General features: G+C 41.3%; 61 non-coding genes across 61 annotated transcripts; all 61 read right to left on the bottom strand.

Annotated features, from left to right (window-relative positions):
* Nucleotides 1-80: 80 nt before the first annotated feature.
* Nucleotides 81-153, bottom strand: TRNAA-UGC (transfer RNA alanine (anticodon UGC)). Its single transcript has one exon. It is a non-coding gene; the product is annotated as a tRNA-Ala (tRNA).
* Nucleotides 154-246: 93 nt separating this feature from the next.
* On the bottom strand, nt 247-319 carry TRNAV-CAC (transfer RNA valine (anticodon CAC)). Its single transcript has one exon. It is a non-coding gene; the product is annotated as a tRNA-Val (tRNA).
* A 90-nt stretch (nt 320-409) lies between these two features.
* TRNAV-UAC (transfer RNA valine (anticodon UAC)) lies at nt 410-482 on the bottom strand. The gene has a single exon. It is a non-coding gene; the product is annotated as a tRNA-Val (tRNA).
* Nucleotides 483-1,009: 527 nt separating this feature from the next.
* On the bottom strand, nt 1,010-1,082 carry TRNAV-UAC (transfer RNA valine (anticodon UAC)). The gene has a single exon. It is a non-coding gene; the product is annotated as a tRNA-Val (tRNA).
* A 416-nt stretch (nt 1,083-1,498) lies between these two features.
* TRNAV-UAC (transfer RNA valine (anticodon UAC)) lies at nt 1,499-1,571 on the bottom strand. Its single transcript has one exon. It is a non-coding gene; the product is annotated as a tRNA-Val (tRNA).
* Nucleotides 1,572-1,661: 90 nt separating this feature from the next.
* TRNAV-UAC (transfer RNA valine (anticodon UAC)) lies at nt 1,662-1,734 on the bottom strand. The gene has a single exon. It is a non-coding gene; the product is annotated as a tRNA-Val (tRNA).
* A 90-nt stretch (nt 1,735-1,824) lies between these two features.
* TRNAV-UAC (transfer RNA valine (anticodon UAC)) lies at nt 1,825-1,897 on the bottom strand. Its single transcript has one exon. It is a non-coding gene; the product is annotated as a tRNA-Val (tRNA).
* Nucleotides 1,898-2,424: 527 nt separating this feature from the next.
* On the bottom strand, nt 2,425-2,497 carry TRNAV-UAC (transfer RNA valine (anticodon UAC)). Its single transcript has one exon. It is a non-coding gene; the product is annotated as a tRNA-Val (tRNA).
* Nucleotides 2,498-2,750: 253 nt separating this feature from the next.
* On the bottom strand, nt 2,751-2,823 carry TRNAV-AAC (transfer RNA valine (anticodon AAC)). Its single transcript has one exon. It is a non-coding gene; the product is annotated as a tRNA-Val (tRNA).
* Nucleotides 2,824-2,913: 90 nt separating this feature from the next.
* On the bottom strand, nt 2,914-2,986 carry TRNAV-CAC (transfer RNA valine (anticodon CAC)). The gene has a single exon. It is a non-coding gene; the product is annotated as a tRNA-Val (tRNA).
* Nucleotides 2,987-3,076: 90 nt separating this feature from the next.
* On the bottom strand, nt 3,077-3,149 carry TRNAV-UAC (transfer RNA valine (anticodon UAC)). The gene has a single exon. It is a non-coding gene; the product is annotated as a tRNA-Val (tRNA).
* Nucleotides 3,150-3,402: 253 nt separating this feature from the next.
* Nucleotides 3,403-3,475, bottom strand: TRNAV-UAC (transfer RNA valine (anticodon UAC)). The gene has a single exon. It is a non-coding gene; the product is annotated as a tRNA-Val (tRNA).
* Nucleotides 3,476-3,565: 90 nt separating this feature from the next.
* Nucleotides 3,566-3,638, bottom strand: TRNAV-UAC (transfer RNA valine (anticodon UAC)). The gene has a single exon. It is a non-coding gene; the product is annotated as a tRNA-Val (tRNA).
* A 527-nt stretch (nt 3,639-4,165) lies between these two features.
* On the bottom strand, nt 4,166-4,238 carry TRNAV-UAC (transfer RNA valine (anticodon UAC)). Its single transcript has one exon. It is a non-coding gene; the product is annotated as a tRNA-Val (tRNA).
* A 253-nt stretch (nt 4,239-4,491) lies between these two features.
* Nucleotides 4,492-4,564, bottom strand: TRNAV-UAC (transfer RNA valine (anticodon UAC)). The gene has a single exon. It is a non-coding gene; the product is annotated as a tRNA-Val (tRNA).
* Nucleotides 4,565-4,654: 90 nt separating this feature from the next.
* TRNAV-UAC (transfer RNA valine (anticodon UAC)) lies at nt 4,655-4,727 on the bottom strand. Its single transcript has one exon. It is a non-coding gene; the product is annotated as a tRNA-Val (tRNA).
* Nucleotides 4,728-4,817: 90 nt separating this feature from the next.
* TRNAV-CAC (transfer RNA valine (anticodon CAC)) lies at nt 4,818-4,890 on the bottom strand. Its single transcript has one exon. It is a non-coding gene; the product is annotated as a tRNA-Val (tRNA).
* A 90-nt stretch (nt 4,891-4,980) lies between these two features.
* On the bottom strand, nt 4,981-5,053 carry TRNAV-AAC (transfer RNA valine (anticodon AAC)). The gene has a single exon. It is a non-coding gene; the product is annotated as a tRNA-Val (tRNA).
* Nucleotides 5,054-5,528: 475 nt separating this feature from the next.
* Nucleotides 5,529-5,601, bottom strand: TRNAE-UUC (transfer RNA glutamic acid (anticodon UUC)). The gene has a single exon. It is a non-coding gene; the product is annotated as a tRNA-Glu (tRNA).
* Nucleotides 5,602-5,854: 253 nt separating this feature from the next.
* On the bottom strand, nt 5,855-5,927 carry TRNAV-CAC (transfer RNA valine (anticodon CAC)). Its single transcript has one exon. It is a non-coding gene; the product is annotated as a tRNA-Val (tRNA).
* Nucleotides 5,928-6,902: 975 nt separating this feature from the next.
* TRNAV-CAC (transfer RNA valine (anticodon CAC)) lies at nt 6,903-6,975 on the bottom strand. The gene has a single exon. It is a non-coding gene; the product is annotated as a tRNA-Val (tRNA).
* Nucleotides 6,976-7,228: 253 nt separating this feature from the next.
* TRNAV-CAC (transfer RNA valine (anticodon CAC)) lies at nt 7,229-7,301 on the bottom strand. Its single transcript has one exon. It is a non-coding gene; the product is annotated as a tRNA-Val (tRNA).
* Nucleotides 7,302-7,776: 475 nt separating this feature from the next.
* TRNAV-CAC (transfer RNA valine (anticodon CAC)) lies at nt 7,777-7,849 on the bottom strand. The gene has a single exon. It is a non-coding gene; the product is annotated as a tRNA-Val (tRNA).
* Nucleotides 7,850-8,102: 253 nt separating this feature from the next.
* On the bottom strand, nt 8,103-8,175 carry TRNAV-UAC (transfer RNA valine (anticodon UAC)). Its single transcript has one exon. It is a non-coding gene; the product is annotated as a tRNA-Val (tRNA).
* A 253-nt stretch (nt 8,176-8,428) lies between these two features.
* TRNAV-AAC (transfer RNA valine (anticodon AAC)) lies at nt 8,429-8,501 on the bottom strand. The gene has a single exon. It is a non-coding gene; the product is annotated as a tRNA-Val (tRNA).
* Nucleotides 8,502-8,591: 90 nt separating this feature from the next.
* Nucleotides 8,592-8,664, bottom strand: TRNAV-CAC (transfer RNA valine (anticodon CAC)). Its single transcript has one exon. It is a non-coding gene; the product is annotated as a tRNA-Val (tRNA).
* A 253-nt stretch (nt 8,665-8,917) lies between these two features.
* On the bottom strand, nt 8,918-8,990 carry TRNAV-CAC (transfer RNA valine (anticodon CAC)). The gene has a single exon. It is a non-coding gene; the product is annotated as a tRNA-Val (tRNA).
* Nucleotides 8,991-9,080: 90 nt separating this feature from the next.
* Nucleotides 9,081-9,153, bottom strand: TRNAV-AAC (transfer RNA valine (anticodon AAC)). Its single transcript has one exon. It is a non-coding gene; the product is annotated as a tRNA-Val (tRNA).
* Nucleotides 9,154-9,354: 201 nt separating this feature from the next.
* TRNAV-AAC (transfer RNA valine (anticodon AAC)) lies at nt 9,355-9,427 on the bottom strand. Its single transcript has one exon. It is a non-coding gene; the product is annotated as a tRNA-Val (tRNA).
* Nucleotides 9,428-9,628: 201 nt separating this feature from the next.
* TRNAV-AAC (transfer RNA valine (anticodon AAC)) lies at nt 9,629-9,701 on the bottom strand. Its single transcript has one exon. It is a non-coding gene; the product is annotated as a tRNA-Val (tRNA).
* A 201-nt stretch (nt 9,702-9,902) lies between these two features.
* On the bottom strand, nt 9,903-9,975 carry TRNAV-AAC (transfer RNA valine (anticodon AAC)). Its single transcript has one exon. It is a non-coding gene; the product is annotated as a tRNA-Val (tRNA).
* A 201-nt stretch (nt 9,976-10,176) lies between these two features.
* On the bottom strand, nt 10,177-10,249 carry TRNAV-AAC (transfer RNA valine (anticodon AAC)). The gene has a single exon. It is a non-coding gene; the product is annotated as a tRNA-Val (tRNA).
* A 201-nt stretch (nt 10,250-10,450) lies between these two features.
* Nucleotides 10,451-10,523, bottom strand: TRNAV-AAC (transfer RNA valine (anticodon AAC)). Its single transcript has one exon. It is a non-coding gene; the product is annotated as a tRNA-Val (tRNA).
* A 201-nt stretch (nt 10,524-10,724) lies between these two features.
* TRNAV-UAC (transfer RNA valine (anticodon UAC)) lies at nt 10,725-10,797 on the bottom strand. The gene has a single exon. It is a non-coding gene; the product is annotated as a tRNA-Val (tRNA).
* Nucleotides 10,798-11,487: 690 nt separating this feature from the next.
* TRNAV-CAC (transfer RNA valine (anticodon CAC)) lies at nt 11,488-11,560 on the bottom strand. The gene has a single exon. It is a non-coding gene; the product is annotated as a tRNA-Val (tRNA).
* Nucleotides 11,561-11,650: 90 nt separating this feature from the next.
* On the bottom strand, nt 11,651-11,723 carry TRNAV-UAC (transfer RNA valine (anticodon UAC)). Its single transcript has one exon. It is a non-coding gene; the product is annotated as a tRNA-Val (tRNA).
* A 90-nt stretch (nt 11,724-11,813) lies between these two features.
* On the bottom strand, nt 11,814-11,886 carry TRNAV-UAC (transfer RNA valine (anticodon UAC)). Its single transcript has one exon. It is a non-coding gene; the product is annotated as a tRNA-Val (tRNA).
* Nucleotides 11,887-11,976: 90 nt separating this feature from the next.
* TRNAV-CAC (transfer RNA valine (anticodon CAC)) lies at nt 11,977-12,049 on the bottom strand. The gene has a single exon. It is a non-coding gene; the product is annotated as a tRNA-Val (tRNA).
* A 201-nt stretch (nt 12,050-12,250) lies between these two features.
* TRNAV-UAC (transfer RNA valine (anticodon UAC)) lies at nt 12,251-12,323 on the bottom strand. The gene has a single exon. It is a non-coding gene; the product is annotated as a tRNA-Val (tRNA).
* A 90-nt stretch (nt 12,324-12,413) lies between these two features.
* TRNAV-CAC (transfer RNA valine (anticodon CAC)) lies at nt 12,414-12,486 on the bottom strand. Its single transcript has one exon. It is a non-coding gene; the product is annotated as a tRNA-Val (tRNA).
* A 90-nt stretch (nt 12,487-12,576) lies between these two features.
* Nucleotides 12,577-12,649, bottom strand: TRNAV-UAC (transfer RNA valine (anticodon UAC)). The gene has a single exon. It is a non-coding gene; the product is annotated as a tRNA-Val (tRNA).
* A 90-nt stretch (nt 12,650-12,739) lies between these two features.
* Nucleotides 12,740-12,812, bottom strand: TRNAV-AAC (transfer RNA valine (anticodon AAC)). Its single transcript has one exon. It is a non-coding gene; the product is annotated as a tRNA-Val (tRNA).
* A 201-nt stretch (nt 12,813-13,013) lies between these two features.
* On the bottom strand, nt 13,014-13,086 carry TRNAV-CAC (transfer RNA valine (anticodon CAC)). Its single transcript has one exon. It is a non-coding gene; the product is annotated as a tRNA-Val (tRNA).
* A 253-nt stretch (nt 13,087-13,339) lies between these two features.
* On the bottom strand, nt 13,340-13,412 carry TRNAV-UAC (transfer RNA valine (anticodon UAC)). The gene has a single exon. It is a non-coding gene; the product is annotated as a tRNA-Val (tRNA).
* A 201-nt stretch (nt 13,413-13,613) lies between these two features.
* On the bottom strand, nt 13,614-13,686 carry TRNAV-AAC (transfer RNA valine (anticodon AAC)). Its single transcript has one exon. It is a non-coding gene; the product is annotated as a tRNA-Val (tRNA).
* A 201-nt stretch (nt 13,687-13,887) lies between these two features.
* TRNAV-AAC (transfer RNA valine (anticodon AAC)) lies at nt 13,888-13,960 on the bottom strand. The gene has a single exon. It is a non-coding gene; the product is annotated as a tRNA-Val (tRNA).
* A 364-nt stretch (nt 13,961-14,324) lies between these two features.
* Nucleotides 14,325-14,397, bottom strand: TRNAV-UAC (transfer RNA valine (anticodon UAC)). The gene has a single exon. It is a non-coding gene; the product is annotated as a tRNA-Val (tRNA).
* Nucleotides 14,398-14,487: 90 nt separating this feature from the next.
* TRNAV-CAC (transfer RNA valine (anticodon CAC)) lies at nt 14,488-14,560 on the bottom strand. Its single transcript has one exon. It is a non-coding gene; the product is annotated as a tRNA-Val (tRNA).
* A 579-nt stretch (nt 14,561-15,139) lies between these two features.
* On the bottom strand, nt 15,140-15,212 carry TRNAV-CAC (transfer RNA valine (anticodon CAC)). Its single transcript has one exon. It is a non-coding gene; the product is annotated as a tRNA-Val (tRNA).
* A 90-nt stretch (nt 15,213-15,302) lies between these two features.
* On the bottom strand, nt 15,303-15,375 carry TRNAV-UAC (transfer RNA valine (anticodon UAC)). Its single transcript has one exon. It is a non-coding gene; the product is annotated as a tRNA-Val (tRNA).
* A 90-nt stretch (nt 15,376-15,465) lies between these two features.
* On the bottom strand, nt 15,466-15,538 carry TRNAV-AAC (transfer RNA valine (anticodon AAC)). The gene has a single exon. It is a non-coding gene; the product is annotated as a tRNA-Val (tRNA).
* A 201-nt stretch (nt 15,539-15,739) lies between these two features.
* Nucleotides 15,740-15,812, bottom strand: TRNAV-AAC (transfer RNA valine (anticodon AAC)). The gene has a single exon. It is a non-coding gene; the product is annotated as a tRNA-Val (tRNA).
* A 90-nt stretch (nt 15,813-15,902) lies between these two features.
* On the bottom strand, nt 15,903-15,975 carry TRNAV-AAC (transfer RNA valine (anticodon AAC)). The gene has a single exon. It is a non-coding gene; the product is annotated as a tRNA-Val (tRNA).
* A 90-nt stretch (nt 15,976-16,065) lies between these two features.
* TRNAV-UAC (transfer RNA valine (anticodon UAC)) lies at nt 16,066-16,138 on the bottom strand. The gene has a single exon. It is a non-coding gene; the product is annotated as a tRNA-Val (tRNA).
* A 201-nt stretch (nt 16,139-16,339) lies between these two features.
* TRNAV-AAC (transfer RNA valine (anticodon AAC)) lies at nt 16,340-16,412 on the bottom strand. The gene has a single exon. It is a non-coding gene; the product is annotated as a tRNA-Val (tRNA).
* A 690-nt stretch (nt 16,413-17,102) lies between these two features.
* TRNAV-AAC (transfer RNA valine (anticodon AAC)) lies at nt 17,103-17,175 on the bottom strand. Its single transcript has one exon. It is a non-coding gene; the product is annotated as a tRNA-Val (tRNA).
* Nucleotides 17,176-17,265: 90 nt separating this feature from the next.
* TRNAV-AAC (transfer RNA valine (anticodon AAC)) lies at nt 17,266-17,338 on the bottom strand. The gene has a single exon. It is a non-coding gene; the product is annotated as a tRNA-Val (tRNA).
* Nucleotides 17,339-17,428: 90 nt separating this feature from the next.
* On the bottom strand, nt 17,429-17,501 carry TRNAV-UAC (transfer RNA valine (anticodon UAC)). Its single transcript has one exon. It is a non-coding gene; the product is annotated as a tRNA-Val (tRNA).
* A 519-nt stretch (nt 17,502-18,020) lies between these two features.
* Nucleotides 18,021-18,093, bottom strand: TRNAV-UAC (transfer RNA valine (anticodon UAC)). Its single transcript has one exon. It is a non-coding gene; the product is annotated as a tRNA-Val (tRNA).
* Nucleotides 18,094-18,294: 201 nt separating this feature from the next.
* TRNAV-AAC (transfer RNA valine (anticodon AAC)) lies at nt 18,295-18,367 on the bottom strand. Its single transcript has one exon. It is a non-coding gene; the product is annotated as a tRNA-Val (tRNA).
* A 253-nt stretch (nt 18,368-18,620) lies between these two features.
* On the bottom strand, nt 18,621-18,693 carry TRNAV-CAC (transfer RNA valine (anticodon CAC)). Its single transcript has one exon. It is a non-coding gene; the product is annotated as a tRNA-Val (tRNA).
* Between the last annotated feature and the right edge of the window lie 67 nt (nt 18,694-18,760).

The following is an 18,760-nucleotide window of genomic DNA, read 5'->3' as shown; positions in this document are numbered from 1 at the left end:
CTTAGCCAGACACCATCCAATGTATGAGGCACTTTCTAAAAAAAGAGCCATTGCATGAAAATGCTTAGCTAAAAATCCATTGTTTCTGCCCAGTTTCGAACTGGGGACCTTTCGCGTGCAAGGCGAACGTGATAACCACTACACTACAGAAACATCTTAGAATGTGATAAGCCAGACACCATACAATGTAGGAGGCACTTTCTAAAAAAAGAGCCATTGCATGAAAATGCTTAGCTAAAAATCCATTGTTTCTGCCCAGTTTCGAACTGGGGACCTTTCGCGTGTGAGGCGAACGTGATAACCACTACACTACAGAAACTTCTCAGAAACTGTACAAGACACCAACCAATGGAGGAGTCACTTTCATAAAATAGAGCCATTGAAGAAAAATGCTTAGGTTAAAAACACTTGTTTCTGCCCAGTTTCGAACTGGGGACCTTTCGCGTGTAAGGCGAACGTGATAACCACTACACTACAGAAACGTCTTAGAAACTATGCCAGACACCATCCAATGTAGGAGGCACTTTCTAAAAAAAGAGCCATTGCATGAAAATGCTTAGCTAAAAATCCATTGTTTCTGCCCAGTTTCGAACTGATGACCTTTCGCGTGTTAGGTGAATGTGATAACCACTACACTACAGAAACTTCTCGGAAACTATACCAGACACCAACCAATGTAGGAGGCACTTTCTAAAAACAGAGTCATTGAAGAAAAAAGCTTAGGTTAAAAACACTTGTTTCTGCCCAGTTTCTACCGTCTTAGAAACTAAGCCAGACAACATCCAATGTAGGAGGCACTTTCTAAAAAAAGAGCCATTGCATGAAAATGCTTAGCTAAAAATCCATTGTTTCTGCCCAGTTTCGAACTGGTGACCTTTCGCGTGTTAGGTGAATGTGATAACCACTACACTACAGAAACTTCTCGGAAACTATACCAGACACCAACCAATGTAGGAGGCACTTTCTAAAAACAGAGTCATTGAAGAAAAATGCTTAGGTTAAAAACACTTGTTTCTGCCCAGTTTCGAACTGGGGACCTTTCGCATGTAAGGCGAACGTGATAACCACTACACTACAGAAACGTCTTAGAAACTACGCCAGACACCATCCAATGTAGGAGGCACTTTCTAAAAAAAGAGCCATTGCATGAAAATGCTTAGCTAAAAATCCATTGTTTCTGCCCAGTTTCGAACTGGTGACCTTTCGCGTGTTAGGTGAATGTGATAACCACTACACTACAGAAACTTCTCGGAAACTATACCAGACACCAACCAATGTAGGAGGCACTTTCTAAAAACAGAGTCATTGAAGAAAAATGCTTAGGTTAAAAACACTTGTTTCTGCCCAGTTTCGAACTGGGGACCTTTCGCGTGTTAGGCGAAAGTGATAACCACTACACTACCGAAACGTCTTAGAAACTAAGCCAGACACCATCCAATGTATGAGGCACTTTCTAAAAAAAGAGCCATTGCATGAAAATGCTTAGCTAAAAATCCATTGTTTCTGCCCAGTTTCGAACTGGGGACCTTTCGCGTGTAAGGCGAACGTGATAACCACTACACTACAGAAACATCTTAGAAACAAAGCCAGACACCATACAATGTAGGAGGCACTTTCTAAAAAAAGAGCCATTGCATGAAAATGCTTAGCTAAAAATCCATTGTTTCTGCCCAGTTTCGAACTGGGGACCTTTCGCGTGTAAGGCGAACGTGATAACCACTACACTACAGAAACTTCTCAGAAACTGTACAAGACACCAACCAATGTAGGAGTCACTTTCATAAAATAGAGCCATTGAAGAAAAATGCTTAGGTTAAAAACACTTGTTTCTGCCCAGTTTCGAACTGGGGACCTTTCGCGTGTAAGGCGAACGTGATAACCACTACACTACAGAAACGTCTTAGACACTACGCCAGACACCATCCAATGTAGGAGGCACTTTCTAAAAAAAGAGCCATTGCATGAAAATGCTTAGCTAAAAATCCATTGTTTCTGCCCAGTTTCGAACTGATGACCTTTCGCGTGTTAGGTGAATGTGATAACCACTACACTACAGAAACTTCTCGGAAACTATACCAGACACCAACCAATGTAGGAGGCACTTTCTAAAAACAGAGTCATTGAAGAAAAAAGCTTAGGTTAAAAACACTTGTTTCTGCCCAGTTTCTACCGTCTTAGAAACTAAGCCAGACACCATCCAATGTAGGAGGCACTTTCTAAAAAAAGAGCCATTGCATGAAAATGCTTAGCTAAAAATCCATTGTTTCTGCCCAGTTTCGAACTGGTGACCTTTCGCGTGTTAGGTGAATGTGATAACCACTACACTACAGAAACTTCTCGGAAACTATACCAGACACCAACCAATGTAGGAGGCACTTTCTAAAAACAGAGTCATTGAAGAAAAATGCTTAGGTTAAAAACACTTGTTTCTGCCCAGTTTCGAACTGGGGACCTTTCGCATGTAAGGCGAACGTGATAACCACTACACTACAGAAACGTCTTAGAAACTACGCCAGACACCATCCAATGTAGGAGGCACTTTCTAAAAAAAGAGCCATTGAATGAAAATGCTTAGCTAAAAATCCATTGTTTCTGCCCAGTTTCGAACTGGTGACCTTTCGCGTGTTAGGTGAATGTGATAACCACTACATTACAGAAACTTCTCGGAAACTATACCAGACACCAACCAATGTAGGAGGCACTTTCTAAAAACAGAGTCATTGAAGAAAAATGCTTAGGTTAAAAACACTTGTTTCTGCCCAGTTTCGAACTGGGGACCTTTCGCGTGTTAGGCGAAAGTGATAACCACTACACTACAGAAACGTCTTAGAAACTAAGCCAGACACCATCCAATGTAGGAGGCACTTTCTAAAAAAAGAGCCATTGCATGAAAATGCTTAGCTAAAAATCCAATGTTTCTGCCCAGTTTCGAACTGGGGACCTTTCGCGTGTGAGGCGAACGTGATAACCACTACACTACAGAAACTTCCCAGAAACTATACTAGACACCAACCAATGTAGGAGTCACTTTCATAAAATAGAGCCATTGAAGAAAATTGCTTAGGTTAAAAAAACTTGTTTCTGCCCAGTTTCGAACTGGGGACCTTTCGCGTGTAAGGCAAACGTGATAACCACTACACTACAGAAACATCTTAGAAACAAAGCCAGACACTATACAATGTAGGAGGCACTTTCTAAAAAAAGAGCCATTGCATGAAAATGCTTAACTAAAAATCCATTGTTTCTGCCCAGTTTCGAACTGGGGAACTTTCGCGTGTGAGGCGAACGTGATAACCACTTCACTACAGAAACTTCTCAGAAACTATACTAGACACCAACCAATGTAGGAGGCACTGTCTAAAAAAAGGGCCATTGCATTAAAATGCTTAGCTAAAAATCCATTGTTTCTGCCCAGTTTCGAACTGAGGACCTTTCGCGTGTAAGGCGAACGTGATAACCACTACACTACAGAAACGTCTTAGAAACTAAGCCAGACACCATCCAATGTAGGAGGCACTTTCTAAAAAAAGAGCCATTGCATGAAAATGCTTAGCTAAAAACCCATTGTTTCTGCCCAGTTTCGAACTGAGGACCTTTCGCGTGTAAGGCGAACGTGATAACCACTACACTACAGAAACGTCTTAGAAACTACGCCAGACACCATCCAATGTAGGAGGCACTTTCTAAAAAAAGAGCCATTGCATGAAAATGCTTAGCTAAAAATCCATTGTTTCTGCCCAGTTTCGAACTGGGGACTTTTCGCGTGTTAGGTGAATGTGATAACCACTACACTACAGAAACTTCTCGGAAACTATACCAGACACCAACCAATGTAGGAGGCACTTTCTAAAAACAAAGTCATTGAAGAAAAATGCTTAGGTTAAAAACACTAGTTTCTGCCCAGTTTCTACCGTATTAGAAACTAAGCCAGACACCATCCAATGTAGGAGGCACTGTCTAAAAAAAGGGCCATTGCATTAAAATGCTTAGCTAAAAATCCATTGTTTCTGCCCAGTTTCAAACTGGGGACCTTTCGTGTGTTAGGCGAACGTGATAACCACTACACTACAGAAACTTCTCGGAAACTACACCAGACACCAACCAATGTAGGAGGCACTTTCTAAAAACAGAGTCATTGAAGAAAAATGCTTAGGTTAAAAACACTTGTTTCTGCCCAGTTTCGAACTGAGGACCTTTCGCGTGTAAGGCGAACGTGATAACCACTACACTACAGAAACTTCTTAGAAACTAAGCCAGACACCATCCAATGTAGGAGGCACTTTCTAAAAAAAGGGCCATTGCATTAAAATGCTTAGCTAAAAATCCATTGTTTCTGCCCAGTTTCGAACTGGGGACCTTTCGCGTGTTAGGCGAACGTGATAACAACTACACTACAGAAACTTCTCGGAAACTATACCAGACACCAACCAATGTAGGAGGCACTTTCTAAAAACAGAGTCATTGAAGTAAAATGCTTAGGTTAAAAACACTTGTTTCTGCCCAGTTTCGAACTGGGGACCTTTCGCGTGTAAGGCGAAAGTGATAACCACTACACTACAGAAACGTCTTAGAAACTAAGCCAGACACCATCCAATGTATGAGGCACTTTCTAAAAAAAGAGCCATTGCATGAAAATGCTTAGCTAAAAATCCATTGTTTCTGCCCAGTTTCGAACTGGGGACCTTTCGCGTGTAAGGCGAACGTGATAACCACTACACTACAGAAACATCTTAGAAACAAAGCCAGACACCATCCAATGTAGGAGGCACTTTCTAAAAAAAGAGCCATTGCATGAAAATGCTTAGCTAAAAATCCATTGTTTCTGCCCAGTTTCGAACTGGGGACCTTTCGCGTGTGAGGCGAACGTGATAACCACTACACTACAGAAACTTCTCAGAAACTATACTAGACACCAACCAATGTAGGAGGCACTGTCTAAAAAAAGGGCCATTGCATTAAAATGCTTAGCTAAAAATCCATTGTTTCAGCCCAGTTTCGAACTGGGGACCTTTCGCGTGTTAGGCGAATGTGATAACCACTACACTACAGAAACTTCTCAGAAACTATACAAGACACCAACCAATGTAGGAGTCACTTTCATAAAATAGAGCCATTGAAGAAAAATGCTTAGGTTAAAAACACTTGTTTCTGTCCAGTTTCTACCGTTTTCGAAACTAAGCCAGACACCATCCAATGTAGGAGGCACTTTCTAAAAAAAGAGCCATTGCATGAAAATGCTTAGCTAAAAATCCATTGTTTCTGCCAAGTTTCGAACTGGGGACCTTTCACGTGTGAGGCGAACGTGATAACCACTACACTACAGAAACTTCCCAGAAACTATACTAGACACCAACCAATGTAGGAGTCACTTTCATAAAATAGAGCCATTGAAGAAAAATGCTTAGGTTAAAAACACTTGTTTCTGTCCAGTTTCTACCGTTTTCGAAACTAAGCCAGACACCATCCAATGTAGGAGGCACTTTCTAAAAAAAGAGCCATTGCATGAAAATGCTTAGCTAAAAATCCATTGTTTCTGCCCAGTTTCGAACTGGGGACCTTTCGCGTGAAAGGCGAACGTGATAACCACTACACTACAGAAACATCTTAGAAACTAAGCCAGACACCATACAATGTAGGAGGCACGTTCTAAAAAAAGAGCCATTGCATGAAAATGCTTAGCTAAAAATCCATTGTTTCTGCCCAGTTTCGAACTGGGGACCTTTCACGTGTTAGTTGAATGTGATAACAACTACACTACAGAAACTTCTCGGAAACTTTACCAGACACCAACCAATGTAGGAGGCACTTTCTAAAAAGAGAGTCATTGAATAAAAATGCTTAGGTTAAAAACACTTGTTTCTGCCCAGTTTCGAACTGGGGACCTTTCGCGTGTGAGGCGAACGTGATAACCACTACACTACAGAAACTTCTCAGAAACTATACTAGACACCAACCAATGTAGGAGGCACGTTCTAAAAAAAAAACCATTGCATGAAAATGCTTAGCTAAAAATCCATTGTTTCTGCCCAGTTTCGAACTGGGGACCTTTCGCGAGTTAGGTGAATGTGATAACCACTACACTACAGAAACTTCTCGGAAACTATACCAGACACCAACCAATGTAGGAGGCACTTTCTAAAAACAGAGTCATTGAAGAAAAATGCTTAGGTTAAAAACACTTGTTTCTGCCCAGTTTCGAACTGAGGACTTTTTACGTGTAAGGCGAACGTGATAACCACTACACTACAGAAACGTCTTAGAAACTAAGCCAGACACCATCCAATGTAGGAGGCACTTTCTAAAAAATGAGTCATTGCATGAAAATGCTTAGCTAAAAATCCATTGTTTCTTCCCAGTTTCGAACTGGGGACCTTTCGCGTGTGATGTGAACGTGATAACCACTACACTATAGAAACTTGAAAAAAGTTTCGAACTGGGAAGAAAAATGCTTAGGTTAAAAACACTTGTTTCTGCCCAGTTTTTACCGTTTTAGAAACTAAGCCAGACACCATCCAATGTAGGAGGCATTTTCTAAAAAAAGAGCCATTGCATGAAAATGCTTAGCTAAAAATCCATTGTTTCTGCCCAGTTTCGAACTGGGGACCTTTCGTGTGTGAAGCGAACGTGATAACCACTACACTATAGAAAATTCCCAGAAACTATACTAGACACCAACCAATGTAGGAGTTACTTTCATAAAATAGAGCCATTGAAGAAAAATGCTTAGGTTCAAAAAACTTGTTTCTGCCCAGTTTCGAACTGGAGACCTTTCGCGTGTAAGGCGAACGTGACAACCACTTCACTACAGAAACATCTTAGAAACAAAGCCAGACACCATACAATGTAGGAGGCACTTTCTAAAAAAAGAGCCATTGCATGAAAATGCTTAGCTAAAAACCCATTGTTTCTGCCCAGTTTCGAACTGGGGACCTTTCGCGTGTGAGGCGAATGTGATATCCACTACACTACAGAAACTTCTCAGAAACTATACTAGACACCAACCAATGTAGGAGGCACTGTCTAAAAAAAGGGCCATTGCATTAAAATGCTTAGCTAAAAATCCATTCTTTCTGCCCAGTATCGAACTGGGGACCTTTCGCGTGTTAGGCGAATGTGATAACCACTACACTACAGAAACGTCTTAGAAACTAAGCCAGACACCATCCAATGTAGGAGGCACTTTCTAAAAAAAGAGCCATTGCATGAAAAAGGTTAGCTAAAAATCCATTGTTTCTGCCCAGTTTCGAACTGGGGACCTTTCGCGTGTGAGGCGAACGTGATAACCACTACACTACAGAAACTTCTCGGAAACTATACCAGACACCAACCAATGTAGGAGGCACTTTCTAAAAACAGAGTCATTGAAGAAAAATGCTTAGGTTAAAAACACTTGTTTCTGCCCAGTTTCTACCGTCTTAGAAACTAAGCCAGACACCATCCAATGTAGGAGGCACTGTCTAAAAAAAGGGCCATTGCATTAAAATGCTAAGCTAAAATTCCATTGTTTCTGCCCAGTTTCGAACTGGGGACCTTTCGTGTGTTAGGCGAACGTGATAACCACTACACTACAGAAACTTCTCGGAAACTATACCAGACACCAACCAATGTAGGAGGCACTTTCTAAAAACAGAGTCATTGAAGAAAAATGCTTAGGTTAAAAACACTTGTTTCTGCCCAGTTTCTACCGTTTTCGAAACTAAGCCAGACACCATCCAATGTAGGAGGCACTTTCTAAAAAAAGAGCCATTGCATGAAAATGCTTAGCTAAAAATCCATTGTTTCTGCCCAGTTTCGAACTGGGGACCTTTCGCGTGTGAGGCGAATGTGATAACCACTACACTACAGAAACTTCCCAGAAACTATACTAGACACCAACCAATGTAGGAGTCACTTTCATAAAATAGAGCCATTGAAGAAAAATGCTTAGGTTAAAAAAACTTGTTTTTGCCCAGTTTCGAACTGGGGACCTTTCGCGTGTAAGGCGAACGTGATAACCACTACACTACAGAAACATCTTAGAAACAAAGCCAGACACCATACAATGTAGGAGGCACTTTCTAAAAAAAGAGCCATTGCATGAAAATGCTTAGCTAAAAATCCATTGTTTCTGCCCAGTTTCGAACTGGGGACCTTTCGCGTGTAAGGCGAACGTGATAACCACTACACTACAGAAACTTCTCAGAAACTATACAAGACACCAACCAATGTAGGAGTCACTTTCATAAAATAGAGCCATTGAAGAAAAATGCTTAGGTTAAAAGCACTTGTTTCGGCCCAGTTTCGAACTGGGGACCTTTCGCGTGTAAGGCGAACGTGATAACCACTACACTACAGAAACGTCTTAGAAGATACGCCAGACACCATCCAATGTAGGAGGCACTGTCTAAAAAAAGGGCCATTGCATTAAAATGCTTAGCTAAAAATCCATTGTTTCTGCCCAGTTTCGAACTGGGGACCTTTCGCGTGTTAGGCGAACGTGATAACCACTACACTACAGAAACTTCTCGGAAACTGTACCAGACACCATCCAATGTAGGAGGCACTGTCTAAAAAAAGGGCCATTGCATTAAAATGCTTAGCTAAAAATCCATTGTTTCTGCCCAGTTTCGAACTGGGGACCTTTCGCGTGTGAGGCGAACGTGATAACCACTACACTACAGAAACTTCTCAGAAACTATACTAGACACCAACCAATGTAGGAGTCACTGTCTAAAAAAAGGGCCATTGCATTAAAATGCTTAGCTAAAAATCCATTGTTTCTGCCCAGTTTCGAACTGGGGACCTTTGGCGTGTTAGGCGAACGTGATAACCACTACACTACAGAAACTTCTCGGAAACTATACCAGACACCAACCAATGTAGGAGGCACTGTCTAAAAAAAGGGCCATTGCATTAAAATGCTTAGCTAAAAATCCATTGTTTCTGCCCAGTTTCGAACTGGGGACCTTTCGCGTGTGAGGCGAACGTGATAACCACTACACTACAGAAACTTCTCAGAAACTATACTAGACACCAACCAATGTAGGAGGCACTGTCTAAAAAAAGGGCCATTGCATTAAAATGCTTAGCTAAAAATCCATTGTTTCTGCCCAGTTTCGAACTGGGGACCTTTCGCGTGTTAGGCGAACGTGATAACCACTACACTACAGAAACTTCTCGGAAACTATACCAGACACCAACCAATGTAGGAGGCACTTTCTAAAAACAGAGTCATTGAAGAAAAATGCTTAGGTTAAAAACACTTGTTTCTGCCCAGTTTCTACCGTATTAGAAATTAAGCCAGACACCATCCAATGTAGCAGGCACTGTCTAAAAAAAAGGACATTGCATTAAAATGCTTAGCTAAAAATCCATTGTTTCTGCCCAGTTTCGAACTGGGGACCTTTCGCGTGTTAGGCGAACGTGATAACCACTACACTACAGAAACTTCTCGGAAACTATTCCAGACAACAACCAATGTAGGAGGCACTTTATAAAAACAGAGTCATTGAAGAAAAATGCTTAGGTTAAAAACACTTGTTTCTGCCCAGTTTCTACCGTTTTAGAAACTAAGCCAGACACCATCCAATGTAGGAGGCACTTTCTAAAAAAAGAGCCATTGCATGAAAATGCTTAGCTAAAAATCCATTGTTTCTGCCCAGTTTCGAACTGGGGACCTTTCACGTGTTAGGCGAACGTGATAACCACTACACTACAGAAACTTCTCCGAAACTATACCAGACACCAACCAATGTAGGAGGCACTTTCTAAAAACAGAGTCATTGAAGAAAAATGCTTAGGTTAAAAACACTTGTTTCTGCCCAGTTTCTACCGTATTAGAAATTAAGCCAGACACCATCCAATGTAGCAGGCACTGTCTAAAAAAAAGGACATTGCATTAAAATGCTTAGCTAAAAATCCATTGTTTCTGCCCAGTTTCGAACTGGGGACCTTTCACGTGTTAGGCGAACGTGATAACCACTACACTACAGAAACTTCTCGGAAACTAATCCAGACAACAACCAATGTAGGAGGCACTTTATAAAAACAGAGTCATTGAAGAAAAATGCTTAGGTTAAAAACACTTGTTTCTGCCCAGTTTCTACCGTTTTAGAAACTAAGCCAGACACCATCCAATGTAGGAGGCACTTTCTAAAAAAAGAGCCATTGCATGAAAATGCTTAGCTAAAAATCCATTGTTTCTGCCCAGTTTCGAACTGGGGACCTTTCACGTGTTAGGCGAACGTGATAACCACTACACTACAGAAACTTCTCCGAAACTATACCAGACACCAACCAATGTAGGAGGCACTTTCTAAAAACAGAGTCATTGAAGAAAAATGCTTAGGTTAAAAACACTTGTTTCTGCCCAGTTTCTACTATCTTAGAAACAAAGCCAGACACCATCCAATGTAGGAGGCACTGTCTAATAAAAGGGCCATTGCATTAAAATGCTTAGCTAAAAATCCATTGTTTCTGCCCAGTTTCGAACTGGGGACCTTTCGCGTGTTAGGCGAAAGTGATAACCACTACACTACAGAAACTTCTCGGAAACTATACCAGATACCAACCAATGTAGGAGGCACTATCTAAAAACAGAGTCATTGAAGAAAAATGCTTAGGTTAAAAACACTTGTTTCTGCCCAGTTTCTACCGTTTTCGAAACTAAGCCAGACACCATCCAATGTAGGAGGCACTTTCTAAAAAAAGAGCCATTGCATGAAAATGCTTAGCTAAAAATCCATTGTTTCTGCCCAGTTTCGAACTGGGGACCCTTCGCGTGTAAGGCGAACGTGATAACCACTACACTACAGAAACTTCTCAGAAACTATACAAGACACCAACCAATGTAGGAGTCACTTTCATAAAATAGAGCCATTGAAGAAAAATGCTTAGGTTAAAAACACTTGTTTCTGCCCAGTTTCGAACTGGGGACCTTTCGCGTGTAAGGCGAACGTCATAACCACTACACTACAGAAACGTCTTAGAAACTACGCCAGACACCATCCAATGTAGGAGGCACTTTCTAAAAAAAGAGCCATTGCATGAAAATGCTTAGCTAAAAATCCATTGTTTCTGCGCAGTTTCGAACTGGGGACCTTTCACGTGTTAGGCGAACATGATAACCACTACACTACAGAAACTTCTCAGAAACTATACAAGACACCAACCAATGTAGGAGGCACTTTCTAAAAACAGAGTCATTGAAGAAAAATGCTTAGGTTAAAAACACTTGTTTCTGCCCAGTTTCTACCATCTTAGAAACAAAGCCAGACACCATCCAATGTAGGAGGCACTGTCTAATAAAAGGGCCATTGCATTAAAATGCTTAGCTAAAAATCCATTGTTTCTGCCCAGTTTCGAACTGTGGACCTTTCGCGTGTAAGGCGAACGTGATAACCACTCCACCACAGAAACGTCTTAGAAACTACGCCAGACACCATCCAATGTAGGAGGCACTTTCTAAAAAAAGAGCCAATGCATGAAAATGCTTAGCTAAAAATCCATTGTTTCTGCCCAGTTTCGAACTGGGGACCTTTCGCGTGTGAGGCGAACATGATAACCACTACACTACAGAAACTTCTCAGAAACTATACAAGACACCAACCAATGTAGGAGTCACTTTCATAAAATAGAGCCATTGAAGAAAAATGCTTAGGTTAAAAACACTTGTTTCTGCCCAGTTTCGAACTGGGGACCTTTCGCGTGTAAGGCGAACGTGATAACCACTACACTACAGAAACGTCTTAGAAACTACGCCAGACACCATCCAATGTAAGAGGCACTTTCTAAAAAAAGAGCCATTGCATGAAAATGCTTAGCTAAAAATCCATTGTTTCTGCCCAGTTTCGAACTGTGGACCTTTCGCGTGTAAGGCGAACGTGATAACCACTACACCACAGAAACGTCTTAGAAACTACGCCAGACACCATCCAATGTAGGAGGCACTTTCTAAAAAAAGAGCCATTGCATGAAAATGCTTAGCTAAAAATCCATTGTTTCTGCCCAGTTTCGAACTGGGGACCTTTCGCGTGTGAGGCGAACATGATAACCACTACACTACAGAAACTTCTCAGAAACTATACAAGACACCAACCAATGTAGGAGGCACTTTCTAAAAACAGAGTCATTGAAGAAAAATGCTTAGGTTAAAAACACTTGTTTCTGCCCAGTTTCTACCATCTTAGAAACAAAGCCAGACACCATCCAATGTAGGAGGCACTGTCTAATAAAAGGGCCATTGCATTAAAATGCTTAGCTAAAAATCCATTGTTTCTGCCCAGTTTCGAACTGTGGACCTTTCGCGTGTAAGGCGAACGTGATAACCACTACACCACAGAAACGTCTTAGAAACTACGCCAGACACCATCCAATGTAGGAGGCACTTTCTAAAAAAAGAGCCATTGCATGAAAATGCTTAGCTAAAAATCCATTGTTTCTGCCCAGTTTCGAACTGGGGACCTTTCGCGTGTGAGGCGAACATGATAACCACTACACTACAGAAACTTCTCAGAAACTATACAAGACACCAACCAATGTAGGAGTCACTTTCATAAAATAGAGCCATTGAAGAAAAATGCTTAGGTTAAAAACACTTGTTTCTGCCCAGTTTCGAACTGGGGACCTTTCGCGTGTAAGGCGAACGTCATAACCACTAGACTACAGAAACGTCTTAGAAACTACGCCAGACACCATCCAATGTAGGAGGCACTTTCTAAAAAAAGAGCCATTGCATGAAAATGCTTAGCTAAAAATCCATTGTTTCTGCCCAGTTTCGAACTGGGGACCTTTCACGTGTTAGGCGAACGTGATAACCACTACACTACAGAAACTTCTCCGAAACTATACCAGACACCAACCAATGTAGGAGGCACTTTCTAAAAACAGAGTCATTGAAGAAAAATGCTTAGGTTAAAAACACTTGTTTCTGCCCAGTTTCTACCATCTTAGAAACAAAGCCAGACACCATCCAATGTAGGAGGCACTGTCTAATAAAAGGGCCATTGCATTAAAATGCTTAGCTAAAAATCCATTGTTTCTGCCCAGTTTCGAACTGGGGACCTTTCGCGTGTGAGGCGAAAGTGATAACCACTACACTACAGAAACTTCTCGGAAACTATACCAGATACCAACCAATGTAGGAGGCACTATCTAAAAAAAGAGCCATTGCATGAAAATGCTTAGCTAAAAATCCATTGTTTCTGCCCAGTTTCGAACTGGGGACCTTTCGCGTGTTAGGCGAACGTAATAACCACTACACTACAGAAACTTCTCGGAAACTATACCTGATACCAACCAATGTAGGAGGCACTTTCTAAAAACAGAGTCATTGAAGAAAAATGCTTAGGTTAAAAACACTTGTTTCTGCCCAGTTTCAAACTGGGGACCTTTCGCGTGTAAGGCGAACGTGATAACCACTACACTACAGAAACGTCTTAGAAACTATACCAGACACCAACCAATGTAGGAGGCACTTTCTAAAAACAGAGTCATTGAAGAAAAATGCTTAGGTTAAAAACACTTGTTTCTGCCCAGTTTCTACCATCTTAGAAACAAAGCCAGACACCATCCAATGTAGGAGGCACTGTCTAAAAAAAGGGCCATTGCATTAAAATGCTTAGCTAAAAATCCATTGTTTCTGCCCAGTTTCGAACTGGGGACCTTTCGCGTGTTAGGCGAACGTGATAACCACTACACTACAGAAACTTCTCGGAAACTATACCAGACACCAACCAATGTAGGAGGCACTTTCTAAAAACAGAGTCATTGAAGAAAAATGCTTAGGTTAAAAACACTTGTTTATGCCCAGTTTCTACCGTCTTAGAAACTAAGCCAGACACCATCCAATGTAGGAGGCACTGTCTAAAAAAAGGGCCATTGCATTAAAATGCTTATCTAAAAATCCATTGTTTCTGCCCAGTTTCGAACTGGGGACCTTTCGCGTGTTAGGCGAACGTGATAACCACTACACTACAGAAACTTCTCGGAAACTATACCAGACACCAACCAATGTAGGAGGCACTTTCTAAAAACAGAGTCATTGAAGAAAAATGCTTAGGTTAAAAACACTTGTTTCTGCCCAGTTTCTACCGTCTTAGAAACTAAGCCAGACACCATCCAATGTAGGAGGCACTGTCTAAAAAAAGGGCCATTGCATTAAAATGGTTAGCTAAAAATCCATTGTTTCTGCCCAGTGTCAAACTGAGGACCTTGTGCGTGTTAGGCGAACGTGCTAACCACTACACTACAGAAACTTCTCGGAAACTATACCAGACACCAACCAATGTAGGAGGCACTTTCTAAAAACAGAGTCATTGAAGAAAAATGCTTAGGTTAAAAACACTTGTTTCTGCCCAGTTTCGAACTGGGGACCTTTCGCGTGTAAGGCAAACGTGATAACCACTACACTACAGAAACGCCATAGAAACTAAGCCAGACACCATCCTATGTAGGAGGCACTTTCTAAAAAAAGAGCCATTGCATGAAAATGCTTAGCTAAAAATCCATTGTTTCTGCCCAGTTTCGAACTGGGGACCTTTCGCGTGTGAGACGAACGTGATAACCACTACACTACAGAAACTTCTCAGAAACTATACTAGACACCAACCAATGTAGGAGTCACTTTCATAAAATAGAGCCATTGAAGAAAAATGCTTAGGTTAAAAACACTTGTTTCTGCCCAGTTTCGAACTGAGGACCTTTCGCGTGTAAGGCGAACGTGATAACCACTATACTACAGAAACGTCTTAGAGACTATGCCAGACACCATCCAATGTAGGAGGCACTTTCTAAAAAATGAGCCATTGCATGAAAATGCTTAGCTAAAAATCCATTGTTTCTGCCCAGTTTCGAACTTGGGACCTTTCGCGTGTTAGGCGAACGTGATAACCACTACACTACAGAAACTTCTCAGAAACTATACTAGACACCAACCAATGTAGGAGTCACTTTCATAAAATAGAGCCATTGAAGAAAAATGCTTAGGTTAAAAACACTTGTTTCTGCCCAGTTTCGAACTGTGGACCTTTCGCGTGTAAGGCGAACGTGATAACCACTACACTACAGAAACGTCTTAGAAACTACGCCAGACACCATCCAATGTAGGAGGCACTTTCTAAAAAAAGAGCCATTGCATGAAAATGCTTAGCTAAAAATCCATTGTTTCTGCCCAGTTTCGAACTGGGGACCTTTCGCGTGTGAGGCGAACATGATAACCACTACACTACAGAAACTTCTCAGAAACTATACAAGACACCAACCAATGTAGGAGTCACTTTCATAAAATAGAGCCATTGAAGAAAAATGCTTAGGTTAAAAACACTTGTTTCTGCCCAGTTTCGAACTGGGGACCTTTCGCGTGTAAGGCGAACGTGATAACCACTACACTACAGAAACGTCTTAGAAACTACGCCAGACACCATCCAATGTAGGAGGCACTTTCTAAAAAAAGAGCCATTGCATGAAAATGCTTCGCTAAAAATCCATTGTTTCTGCCCAGTTTCGAACTGGGGACCTTTCACGTGTTAGGCGAACGTGATAACCACTACACTACAGAAACTTCTCCGAAACTATACCAGACACCAACCAATGTAGGAGGCACTTTCTAAAAACAGAGTCATTGAAGAAAAATGCTTAGGTTAAAAACACTTGTTTCTGCCCAGTTTCTACCATCTTAGAAACAAAGCCAGACACCATCCAATGTAGGAGTCACTTTCATAAAATAGAGCCATTGAAGAAAAATGCTTAGGTTAAAAACACTTGTTTCTGCCCAGTTTCGAACTGGGGACCTTTCGCGTGTTAGGCGAACGTGATAACCACTACACTACAGAAACTTCTCGGGAACTATACCAGATACCAACCAATGTAGGAGGCACTTTCTAAAAAAAGAGCCATTGCATGAAAATGCTTGGCTAAAAATCCATTGTTTCTGCCCAGTTTCGAACTGGGGACCTTTCGCGTGTTAGGCGAACGTGATAACCACTACACTACAGAAACTTCTCGGAAACTATACCAGATACCAACCAATGTAGGAGGCACTTTCTAAAAACAGAGTCATTGAAGAAAAATGCTTAGGTTAAAAACACTTGTTTCTGCCCAGTTTCAAACTGGGGACCTTTCGCGTGTAAGGCGAACGTGATAACCACTACACTACAGAAACGTCTTAGAAACTATACCAGACACCAACCAATGTAGGAGGCACTTTCTAAAAACAGAGTCATTGAAGAAAAATGCTTAGGTTAAAAACACTTGTTTCTGCCCAGTTTCTACCATCTTAGAAACAAAGCCAGACACCATCCAATGTAGGAGGCACTGTCTAAAAAAAGGGCCATTGCATTAAAATGCTTAGCTATAAATCCATTGTTTCTGCCCAGTTTCGAACTGGGGACCTTTCGCGTGTTAGGCGAACGTGATAACCACTACACTACAGAAACTTCTCGGAAACTATACCAGATACCAACCAATGTAGGAGGCACTTTCTAAAAAAAGAGCCATTGCATGAAAATGCTTAGCTAAAAATCCATTGTTTCTGCCCAGTTTCGAACTGGGGACCTTTCGCGTGTTAGGCGAACGTGATAATCACTACACTACAGAAACTTCTCGGAAACTATACCAGATACCAACCAATGTAGGAGGCACTTTCTAAAAACAGAGTCATTGAAGAAAAATGCTTAGGTTAAAAACACTTGTTTCTGCCCAGTTTCAAACTGGGGACCTTTCACGTGTAAGGCGAACGTGATAACCACTACACTACAGAAACGTCTTAGAAACTATACCAGACACCATCCAATGTAGGAGGCACTTTCTAAAAAAAGAGCCATTGCATGAAAATGCTTAGCTAAAAATCCATTGTTTCTGCCCAGTTTCGAACTGGGGACCTTTCACGCGTTAGGCGAACGTGATAACCACTACACTACAGAAACTTCTCCGAAACTATACCAGACACCAACCAATGTAGGAGGCACTTTCTAAAAACAGAGTCATTGAAGAAAAATGCTTAGGTTAAAAACACTTGTTTCTGCCCAGTTTCTACCATCTTAGAAACAAAGCCAGACACCATCCAATGTAGGAGGCACTGTCTAAAAAAAGGGCCATTGCATTAAAATGCTTAGCTAAAAATCCATTGTTTCTGCCCAGTTTCGAACTGGGGACCTTTCGCGTGTTAGGCGAACGTGATAACCACTACACTACAGAAACTTCTCCGAAACTATACCAGATACCAACCAATGTAGGAGGCACTTTCTAAAAAAAGAGCCATTGCATGAAAATGCTTAGCTAAAAATCCATTGTTTCTGCCCAGTTTCGAACTGGGGACCTTTCGCGTGTTAGGCGAACGTGATAACCACTACACTACAGAAACTTCTCGGAAACTATACCAGATACCAACCAATGTAGGAGGCACTTTCTAAAAACAGAGTCATTGAAGAAAAATGCTTAGGTTAAAAACACTTGTTTCTGCCCAGTTTCAAACTGGGGACCTTTCGCGTGTAAGGCGAACGTGATAACCACTACACTACAGAAACGTCTTAGAAACTATACCAGACACCAACCAATGTAGGAGGCACTTTCTAAAAACAGAGTCATTGAAGAAAAATGCTTAGGTTAAAAACACTTGTTTCTGCCCAGTTTCTACCATCTTAGAAACAAAGCCAGACACCATCCAATGTAGGAGGCACTGTCTAAAAAAAGGGCCATTGCATTAAAATGCATTAAAATTGTTTCTGCCCAGTTTCGAACTGGGGACTTTTCGCGTGTTAGGCGAACGTGATAACCACTACACTACAGAAACTTCTCGGAAACTATACCAGATACCAACCAATGTAGGAGGCACTTTCTAAAAAAAGAGCCATTGCATGAAAATGCTTAGCTAAAAATCCATTGTTTCTGCCCAGTTTCGAACTGGGGACCTTTCGCGTGTTAGGCGAACGTGATAATCACTACACTACAGAAACTTCTCGGAAACTATACCAGATACCAACCAATGTAGGAGGCACTTTCTAAAAACAGAGTCATTGAAGAAAAATGCTTAGGTTAAAAACACTTGTTTCTGCCCAGTTTCAAACTGGGGACCTTTCGCGTGTAAGGCGAACGTGATAACCACTACACTACAGAAACGTCTTAGAAACTATACCAGACACCAACCAATGTAGGAGGCACTTTCTAAAAACAAAGTCATTGAAGAAAAATGCTTAGGTTAAAAACACTTGTTTCTGCCCAGTTTCTACCATCTTAGAAACTAAGCCAGACACCATCCAATGTAGGAGGCACTGTCTAAAAAAAGGGCCATTGCATTAAAATGCTTAGCTAAAAATCCATTGTTTCTGCCCAGTTTCGAACTGGGGACCTTTCGCGTGTTAGGCGAACGTGATAACCACTACACTACAGAAACTTCTCGTAAACTATACCAGACACCAACCAATGTAGGAGGCACTTTCTAAAAACAGAGTCATTGAAGAAAAATGCTTAGGTTAAAAACACTTGTTTCTGCCCAGTTTCGAACTGGGGACTTTTCACGTGTAAGGCGAACGTGATAACCACTACACTACAGAAACGCCTTAGAAACTAAGCCAGACACGATCCTATGTAGGAGGCACTTTCTAAAAAAAGAGCCATTGCATGAAAATGCTTAGCTAAAAATCCATTGTTTCTGCCCAGTTTCGAACTGGGGACCTTTCGCGTGTGAGGCGAACGTGATAACCACTACACTACAGAAACTTCTCAGAAACTATACTAGACACCAACCAATGTAGAAGTCACTTTCATAAAATAGAGCCATTGAAGA

The sequence above is a fragment of the Crinia signifera genome, chromosome 3 (genome assembly GCF_055691185.1).
Source record: "Crinia signifera chromosome 3, ASM5569118v1, whole genome shotgun sequence".
Classification (NCBI taxonomy): Eukaryota; Metazoa; Chordata; class Amphibia; order Anura; family Myobatrachidae; genus Crinia; species Crinia signifera.
Note: the sequence above shows the minus strand (reverse complement) of the source record. Positions and strands in the feature narration are given on the sequence as shown.